The sequence below is a fragment of the Vicia villosa genome, unplaced genomic scaffold (genome assembly GCF_029867415.1).
Source record: "Vicia villosa cultivar HV-30 ecotype Madison, WI unplaced genomic scaffold, Vvil1.0 ctg.004141F_1_1, whole genome shotgun sequence".
In the NCBI taxonomy this organism is placed as follows: domain Eukaryota; kingdom Viridiplantae; phylum Streptophyta; class Magnoliopsida; order Fabales; family Fabaceae; genus Vicia; species Vicia villosa.
Genome location: NW_026706379.1, coordinates 6,632 through 14,947, shown reverse-complemented (window position 1 = coordinate 14,947; position 8,316 = coordinate 6,632). Strand labels below are relative to the sequence as shown.

At 38.1% G+C, this 8,316-nt stretch overlaps 1 long non-coding RNA gene across 1 annotated transcript; it reads right to left on the bottom strand.

Moving 5' to 3' along the window:
- Positions 1–4,802: 4,802 nt before the first annotated feature.
- LOC131641823 (uncharacterized) lies at positions 4,803–5,270 on the bottom strand. Its single transcript, XR_009295649.1, has 3 exons — positions 5,148–5,270; positions 4,964–5,056; positions 4,803–4,865 (listed from the first exon to the last, which is right to left on the bottom strand). It is a non-coding gene; the product is annotated as an uncharacterized LOC131641823 (long non-coding RNA).
- Between the last annotated feature and the right edge of the window lie 3,046 nt (positions 5,271–8,316).

Here is an 8,316-nt window from a genome sequence, read left to right as displayed (position 1 = left end):
ACCAACAATTGATTCGTATGAAGAAATGTACAAAATGATGCTGAAATGATGAAGTTCGAGGTGCCTGAAACCTTACCTATCAAAGTTTGTATGATGCCTCTTCACAATGAAGAAGAATATAAGAAAACGATTGGAAAAGCTTTAGTGATGTTCTAGGAGAGTGTGTATATGATTATTTTTCCTTGAATCTTGCTGAAACTCTCAAACCAAGTCCACTTGCATCGTGCTGAAATCCATACTTGAACAAAGAAAATTGATGATGTTAAAGCTTCAATAATGCACACAGAAACTTGGAATTGGAGTGTAGATGAAGATCGGATGAAGTAATCTCAGAAAAATCCAAGAGAATTGAAGATTCGATGTTGAGAAAGTTGATAGAATTTGAGAGTTTTTTTGGATCACAAATATTGTGAATGAAGCAATTTGGAGGGAACAAGATTATATAGTGAGGTGAATTATGCTAGGGATGCGGTTTGGATCCAAAGCTAAGGCTCAGAGTTTGTTTGTTCAATCTTGAACTTCAAGTTGCAGGTTCGGATCAAATGAACTTCAAGCTTGGTGTACCAAGCTTTGGCTCAAATATTAGGTTGGTTTAAGTTGCATTTGGTTTGGATAATGAGATGGCACTGACGAAACTTGTTAAGCAAGTTTAAATTCAAATTCACAAATTTTGCTTATGGAAATTTGCAAGCTTGGTTCAGCCCCTCCCTCTAGCGCCAAGCTGTCGCTACCGCGAAAATTAACAGAGTCGCCACTAACGTATTTATCCTGAAAAGGAAGGGAATGCCAGCAAACCACAAAACAAAACAACGGTCTCACGACCAGGGAAAAAGGGTAAGGGAGTCGGTTACGCGAGGGGAAGGTGCTAGCACCCCTCGCGCCCATCGTACTCGATGGTATCCACGCTTGTGTCTAAAACTATGGGTGTGTAACAAATCTACGCTAGTCTGGACTAAAATGAATGCAGAATGTAGGGAAAAGAAAGGATTGTGCTCGCACGGGCCCTACCCCGCTGCCTAAGTATCTGTTTTGCAGAATCAGAGCTACCGTAGCTCGGCTAACTAATTTCTGTTTGTTTTGTGTTTTTTAGGTGAACAAGTTACATTCACACTCCGCTGCTCGACCTTTGGAGGCTTATGCTTGGGAATGGAGCGGAAATAACAAGTTCTTAAGAAAAGAAAATCAAAGAGTGTGGTTTGTGTTTTAAAGAATGCATGAGGAAGACCTAAGCTAAGGGGGAAAGCTTGCTACCTAATGTTAGCATACAAAGGGTACCAGCCTAAACTAAACTATGAACCTACGGGGAGAAAAGGGAAAGCAAACAATAAGCACACAAACGAGCGTCCACTCGTAAAGCAAACAAATCAACGGCACTGGCCGAATGGTAGAAAGGAGGTCCCGCCATAGCCAAGGGGAGCAACTCAACCCAAGTCAACCAAGCATTAGACCTCGTGAAAATGATCGGGCCATAGACAAGAGGAGCGGATCCCTCTCAGCAACCAAGCCGTCACGGATCTGAAAGGAAAACGGTGCGTGCGTACACCGAGCATCAACGTCGAGCGACGCGAGCTATAGGAAATGCGGGGGTCCGACTACATGAACCCTTTACCTGACATACTCGATAACAAGATCTTGTGCAGGTTCAGAAGCGAGCGACGCGAAGCGTGCGCATAATGAACAGACTCGATGAGACTAGGCGGGGGTTGATTGCTAACCCTTCCCGCGTGCCTTCCATGAGGACTTAACTGAGTGCCATATAGGACTTATTACACCGTGACTCCCTGCCGCAAAGCACAAATATAAACACACCAACAAAAACAGAGCCTCTTTCGAGGGCTTGGCCAGATGCATGTCTAAGTCCTACTTCTCATGTTAAAGGATGATGCGTGAAAGCGATAAAGTGCGAGAAAAATAAAATGAAACGTGATCAATACCAAACGGATGATGATCCGTAAACTATAGCGACGAGAGAGAATCCCGCGAGCAAGCTAGCAAAGCAATAGCGAATGGTCAGCACATCGATTAGCCATGTAAGCAAACAAGGGTCGACATGTGCGTCAAGCATAATCACAATACACCTGCAAGAGGAACAAGCAAACCAAACAAGCAGATATAAAGTAATAGGAACGTGTCTCCAAGATGAGAACACGACACGAGTGTATGAAACCATGTTGTCATACCCCAAATTTGTCCTACCCTTTAACTTCTAACTGGCTTAGGCTTTGCATTCATGTACATACATCACTTAGGTCATAACTCACCCCCATGCATTCATATCATTGGTGCTACTCAAAGGCTAGCAAGAAAAATCTCTGTTGCAAAGAATTTTGATCAGAGAATAAGGAGACTGAGGTATAATCATGTGGTTCTATGTTCAAGGAAGTCCTCCTGGGTTGGGGTTTCTCTCTGCTTCAAATCAGGGCATTGATTGAAGAGTGCAAGCTTGCAAATCATCTGGTTCCTTAAAACAGGGTGTCATACCCCAATTTTTGACCTAAGATACCACCTCATATCATTGCATATGCATCATTTGCAGCTCTAACAAATTGCATAGCTTGTGTTTGTTACTTGTGACTCAGCAGGGTTTAATCAAGAAATCACTCATCAGTACAAGTAACAATCAATTAGGGTTTTGTTCCCCCTCCATCTCAAAGGAATCATCTTCATCAACAATCAACATTTGGTCCTCAGAGATCTATTTCAACAAGCTCAAAGGCTCTGAATCAACCAGATTAGGGTTTGACTGAAGATAGCATACTCCTGACTTTTGCTCAGGGTTTGACCTAATAACTTGGGACATGACCTCAAGACCCCAAGTGCATCATTTTTACCTAATCCATTGGCTCATAACATCTCCTACACAAGGATTGATCAACAGTGAAATTTCAAATCATCAGATTAGGGTTTTGAATTATCAGGGACCAAAATCAGGGATCACATTTGGGAAACTCTAAAAATCCCCAGGAAGTCAATCAAAGGTTTCAATCATCTTCAAATAATCCCTATGACCACATCCAATGGAAATTGTGTCTCAATTCAAGATCAACAATCAACATTTGGTCCTCAAAGATTCACTTCAACAAGCTCAAAAGCTTTGAATCGACCAAATTAGGATTGTTCATTCATTCACTCATTCTTTGCAAGATAATTTCGTGTTCATGGCGGTTTTCCACTTTTTATGCGCCATTGCCATTTGTGTGATTCAAGAGATTTGTTTGGAATTTATTTCGCGACTCTTGGCTTATGGATTCATCATGGTGAAGAATTGATTATTTGAAAGTTGGTACAAGTTTGAAACAATTCATGGAAATTTCACCGAAATTGCAAGAAATATCTTTTAGTCCATTTGTTGAAAGATTATTTCAAGTATGGTTTAAAACCATAAATTCAAGAATTAAAAGTTCATTGGTGCAAGAACATTTTTCACATTACTTCAAGGACTTTTCATTCAAGAATATCCAACATTCATGGTTCATACAGCTTCATTCAAAGATTTTAAAGGAAATTCAAGCATTCAAAATTGAAGTTCATTCTTTACAAAGTTCCAAATTTCAAATGAATTACAATAGAGACTTTGTCCAAAATTCAAGATTGTAACATTTCAAGTCTAATTCAAAGTTCAAAGATATTACAACTTTCAAATTCTATTCACTTTCAAGAATACAAGTTCATACAATTCTAAAGTGGAATAAATTTGGATTACAAAGAATAAAAGAAAATGCAATGCTTTCTTGAATTCTTCAATCTTCAAAGTCTTCATCCCTCAAGCTCAAGCTTCTTCATGCTTTCTTCAAAGTCCGCATGCAACATGAAAAAGAAACATAAGAGGGGTGAATTTAGCAAAAGAATAATTCAAAACAAAAAGGGGTGAGATTAGCAAAAAGTTAACAAAATAATTCAAGACAAAAAGGGATCAAAGAGATATTTTTTCCACTTGCATAAGAAATAATGTCATAAAGAATATTCTTATTCTTATGAGATTTTTGCAATGATTACAATTTGGATATCAAGTTTATTATCATCCAAACATGCCCTTAACTTTTCCTATAAATAGAAGGCCTCACTTCATTGCAAATCACACCAAAGCTACTATACTACTAGCTTTCTCACTTCTCTCTTTTCTCTCATAGTTTTCAAGTTTCTTGGCAAGAAGAAGCAATTCTTCAAACCAAAGAAAACCACTTGAGAAGTGAGAATTCCTAGTTACAAAGTTCCATGGTTTGAAGAGAGTGAAGAAGAAATTCTTCATACCTTGGTGTAGAGAGTTCCAACTTGAAGTCCATCTTCAAGTCTCCCTAATATCCAAAGAGGTGTTATGGCATCACCTTCATCAAAAGCCTACAACAACAAGCAAAGTTGTTAGAAGTTGTTAGTAACAATAAAGAATTCAAGGTGTACCTCAACAATAAACCGGCGAAAACCTCCTCGCCGTAGGTAAGTTGTATTCATCCTCATGCTCAAATATTATTGTTTAAATCATTGCTGCAAATATGTTAATGATATTCTTGTGCATAGCTGAAAATTGAAAAAAACATAGAGGTCAAATTATTGTTGTTGTAACTAAAAAAAACGCAGAAGCAATTAATTCAAAGTTGCAGAATCAACATGTAACAATTTCACAGAGCTGCAATTCAGAATCATACAACAAGAAATTTCAACACTAATTCAAAGCAAAGCAGCAGTAACAACATACATGTTCAAAAATTCAGAATCACAACTCAGTTGCAATAACAACAAACTTGCAGCAACTTTCAGAAGCAGAGTAAACAAGAACTTACCTCAAACACAAAATCCGGCGAACACCTCCTCGCCATAGGTAAGTCGATCCTGCCTTCATTCTTAACCTCTGCTAATTATTGTTATATCTGTAAGTTTGTTCAAAAATCGAAAACAGAGCATATGTTATTATTACTGTGTCGTAAAAAACTTGCTGGTACCATGAGAACAAAATTGAAGAACAAACCTTGAGTTTGTCTTCAATCAAAGAGGCCAGAAGCTTTTGTTCACCGCGGGCAAAATCGAAACAGGAAGAGAGCCTAACTGAGCGTTGTTATTACTGTTTGTTCATCAAGAGAGAGCAAGCACAATTATTGTTCGTTCACAGAAAAAGAAAAAGAAAAAAAAGAGCATCGTTTTGTTGTTGTTACCGCGAGCAACCGAGAGAGATTGTTTGTTGTTCACAGCAAGGAAGAGATGTCGATTTTTGTTGTAGTCATCGTGAGAGAGAGGATGACTCTCGTTGTCCTGTTGCTCACCGAGAGAAAAAAACCAAGAGCAGCACTAAGGAGTTGTTGTTTGTTGTTCCATCGTTTTCCATGGAAGAGATAAGCTGAGATTTTGCGTTTGATTTTCAGAGAAAAAGAGCGTGAAAATGAGAAAGGGAGAGGAAGGAGGCGTTGCCTCTTTTCTTTTGATTCTTAGGGTTTTCTCTCCAACCCAATTGTTTACTAAAGTTAGGCGGATCCGGGTTCCATCTGACCCGACCCGGTCCGGCCCAACCTTTTTTTTTATTTTTTATGCAGCTTTCAGCAATTGGGCCATGCACCTCCATTCTGTTTTCTAAACCCCCTGGCCCAAGTAATTATTTTTATCAATTCTCTTTTAATTTTCTTTAAATACTTTCATAGAAAATGATTTAGTATTTTAATTTAATATAGGATTTAGTTTTATTTTCTAATCCTTATTAAAAATGATAAAAAATATGTTTTTTTAAGATTAGAAGTTTTCTTTTAATATTTTCATGTTTATAAGTATGTTCTTTTTTTAATTCTTATTAAAACAATAAAAATATATTAGATGCATATTAAATTTCATGTTTTCTAATTATTTTCTTCCTTCCATGAAAAATCACAAAAAAATATATTTTCTTAGATTAATTTTGTTTGAATTTGATATTTTCATATTATTTTGTGTAGTTAATCATTTAAGTTTTTGATTACTGTTGCACATCACTCGAATTTTCTAACTTCATCCGAGACTTCGAGATTATTTCTCTGTTGTTCTCTGGCTTTGTTTGTATGTTTGGTCTTTCCATTTGCTGTAGAAGTCCATAAACAATTACTGGATGATCAAAGAATGCTGTAAGCTATGAACTTATCTGACGTTCTATTCTGCTGGTGTGGATGCCTAACATCTGAAGATCAAGGTAACACCTCAAACTCAGAAATCCAATTTTCTCATTCTTCGAGGTAAGCCTAAAACTCAATCAATTGTTTTCACAACAGTAATCAATTCACTTTCAAATCATTCAAATCATTTTCAAAACAGGGGCCTCTCGAATATTAGAGAGTATAAGACCCACTCCTTTTTCCTTTTGTACAGTTTTTTTCTTTAAACAATAAACTTCTTTCAAAACAAAAACTTTCAAACAGTTTTTCAAACGACGCATCTTTTAACAAAATAATCAACCATGTTTCATAAAATATACCATGGGCCTCCATGTAGGTATAAGTCCCAAGCCCCTTTTGTACATACCCATTCCTGTACATGAAATTAGGTATTTCATTGTACACACACCTTTGTACATATCTCGATCAATTAAAACTCCAAAAGAATACAAAAAAACAAAAATGAAGGTTTCTTTAAATCTTCCCAAAAATATACCATGGGCCTCCATGTAGGTATAAGTCCCAAGCCCTTTTGTAAATATTTGTTTGCATAGCTTTTGAATAAACTCAACGGGCCTTTCCCCGAGTATGAGTCCCGAGCCCCGTGTATGCAAATGGATCATGCTTACAGGTATATTTCCTTCATAAACTCCATTATATACACACACTTTGTCATATATATAATTGTTCATACCTGTTCATGTTTGTTCATACTTGTTCATGTTTGTTCATATGTGTGATATGTGTGCTTGTTCAACTTAGTACAACACTAGGTTCCCCATAGCCTCCTATTGGGCTTCGTGCAAAGAATCTCCCCTAGTTTAGGTTAGGACATAGAGTATGGTTTCCCGGTGAAATCGCTCTAAGAGCTCAGACCAACTATACCATGCCTCCCCTTGGGCTTTGTACAAACGAGTGACCCTCCCATAGCCTCCTCTTGGGCTTACAATGCAAGGACCCTAGATTGTCCCTCCCATAGCCTCCTCTTGGGCTTACAATGCAAGGACCCTCGACTAGTCCCTCCCATAGCCTCCTCTTGGGCTTACAATGCAAGGACCCTCGGATAGCCTCCTCTTGGGCTTCATACAAGGACCCACGGGCTTCTTATAAGCATCCCCAATATCCAAATCAAACACCCTAGGAGATTAGACATTTATCATCTCTATGATAGGAGTATCTCTTCTATATCATCACAAACAATCAATCAAATCAAACTTTTTTGCCACAAGGCTGGCTAATCAATCAAACTTTTTTGCCACAAGGCTGGCTAATCAATCAAACCGTTTTGCCACCATACTGGCTGATTAATCAAAGTTTTTGTCACAAGGCTGACTTCATTGAAACTTTTGCCACGAGGCTGGCTGATTAATCAAAACTTTTTGTCACAAGGCTGACTTCATTGAAAGTTTTTGCCACAAGGCTGGTTAAACAAACAAAAACATCTTTATCATTCTAAGCGCCATAAGTGGCATGGCCCAGGGCTTATAATGAAAAGATTTTCAAACAAAAACAAACAGATGTATGTGATGATATAGATTAGATACATCGAACATTTAGATGACATTTGTCTCTTATCCTTTGCTTCCACTAGCATAAGTGGGAACTACGATTGCTCTGACTTTCTCAACATCCCTTTGAGAATACGTAGGCACAAGGTCGTATCCTTGGCGAGCAAAACAAAACAAAAAAAACCATTCAAACCTTAGCACCCGTAGACCCCGAGCTACAGATGCTCTGATTCCCTCTAAGGGATATGTATGCAGAGGATCGCGATGATTTTTGCGAGCATAATCAAATAAACACCTTAGGTCCCACCTATTTCACAAGAACCTCTCAATAACATGGAATGAAAAACAAAGCAAAGAAACCTATAGAGTACTATAGATACGTTGGGTGCTAATACCTTCCCTTCGTATAACCAACCCTCTTACCCAAGATCTCTCCCCCCACTTTTAGGTTATTGCAGCTTTTTTCCTTTTCCTCTTTTGGAAACAATAAAAAGTTTGGTCGGTACAAAAGAAAAATCATTTTTGAGCACTCGAGCCCAAAGAAGGCATCAGGTGTCTCATCCCGAAAAAAGGACAACGATTTTTCGCCCGCGACACAGGGTTTCTTTGACCAAAGTCAACCAGTTGACTTTCTGGTCAACAGTTAATCAGGAATGGTTTCTATGTGCGAAAAGCTTCTCGTACTGACTATGTGGATGTGT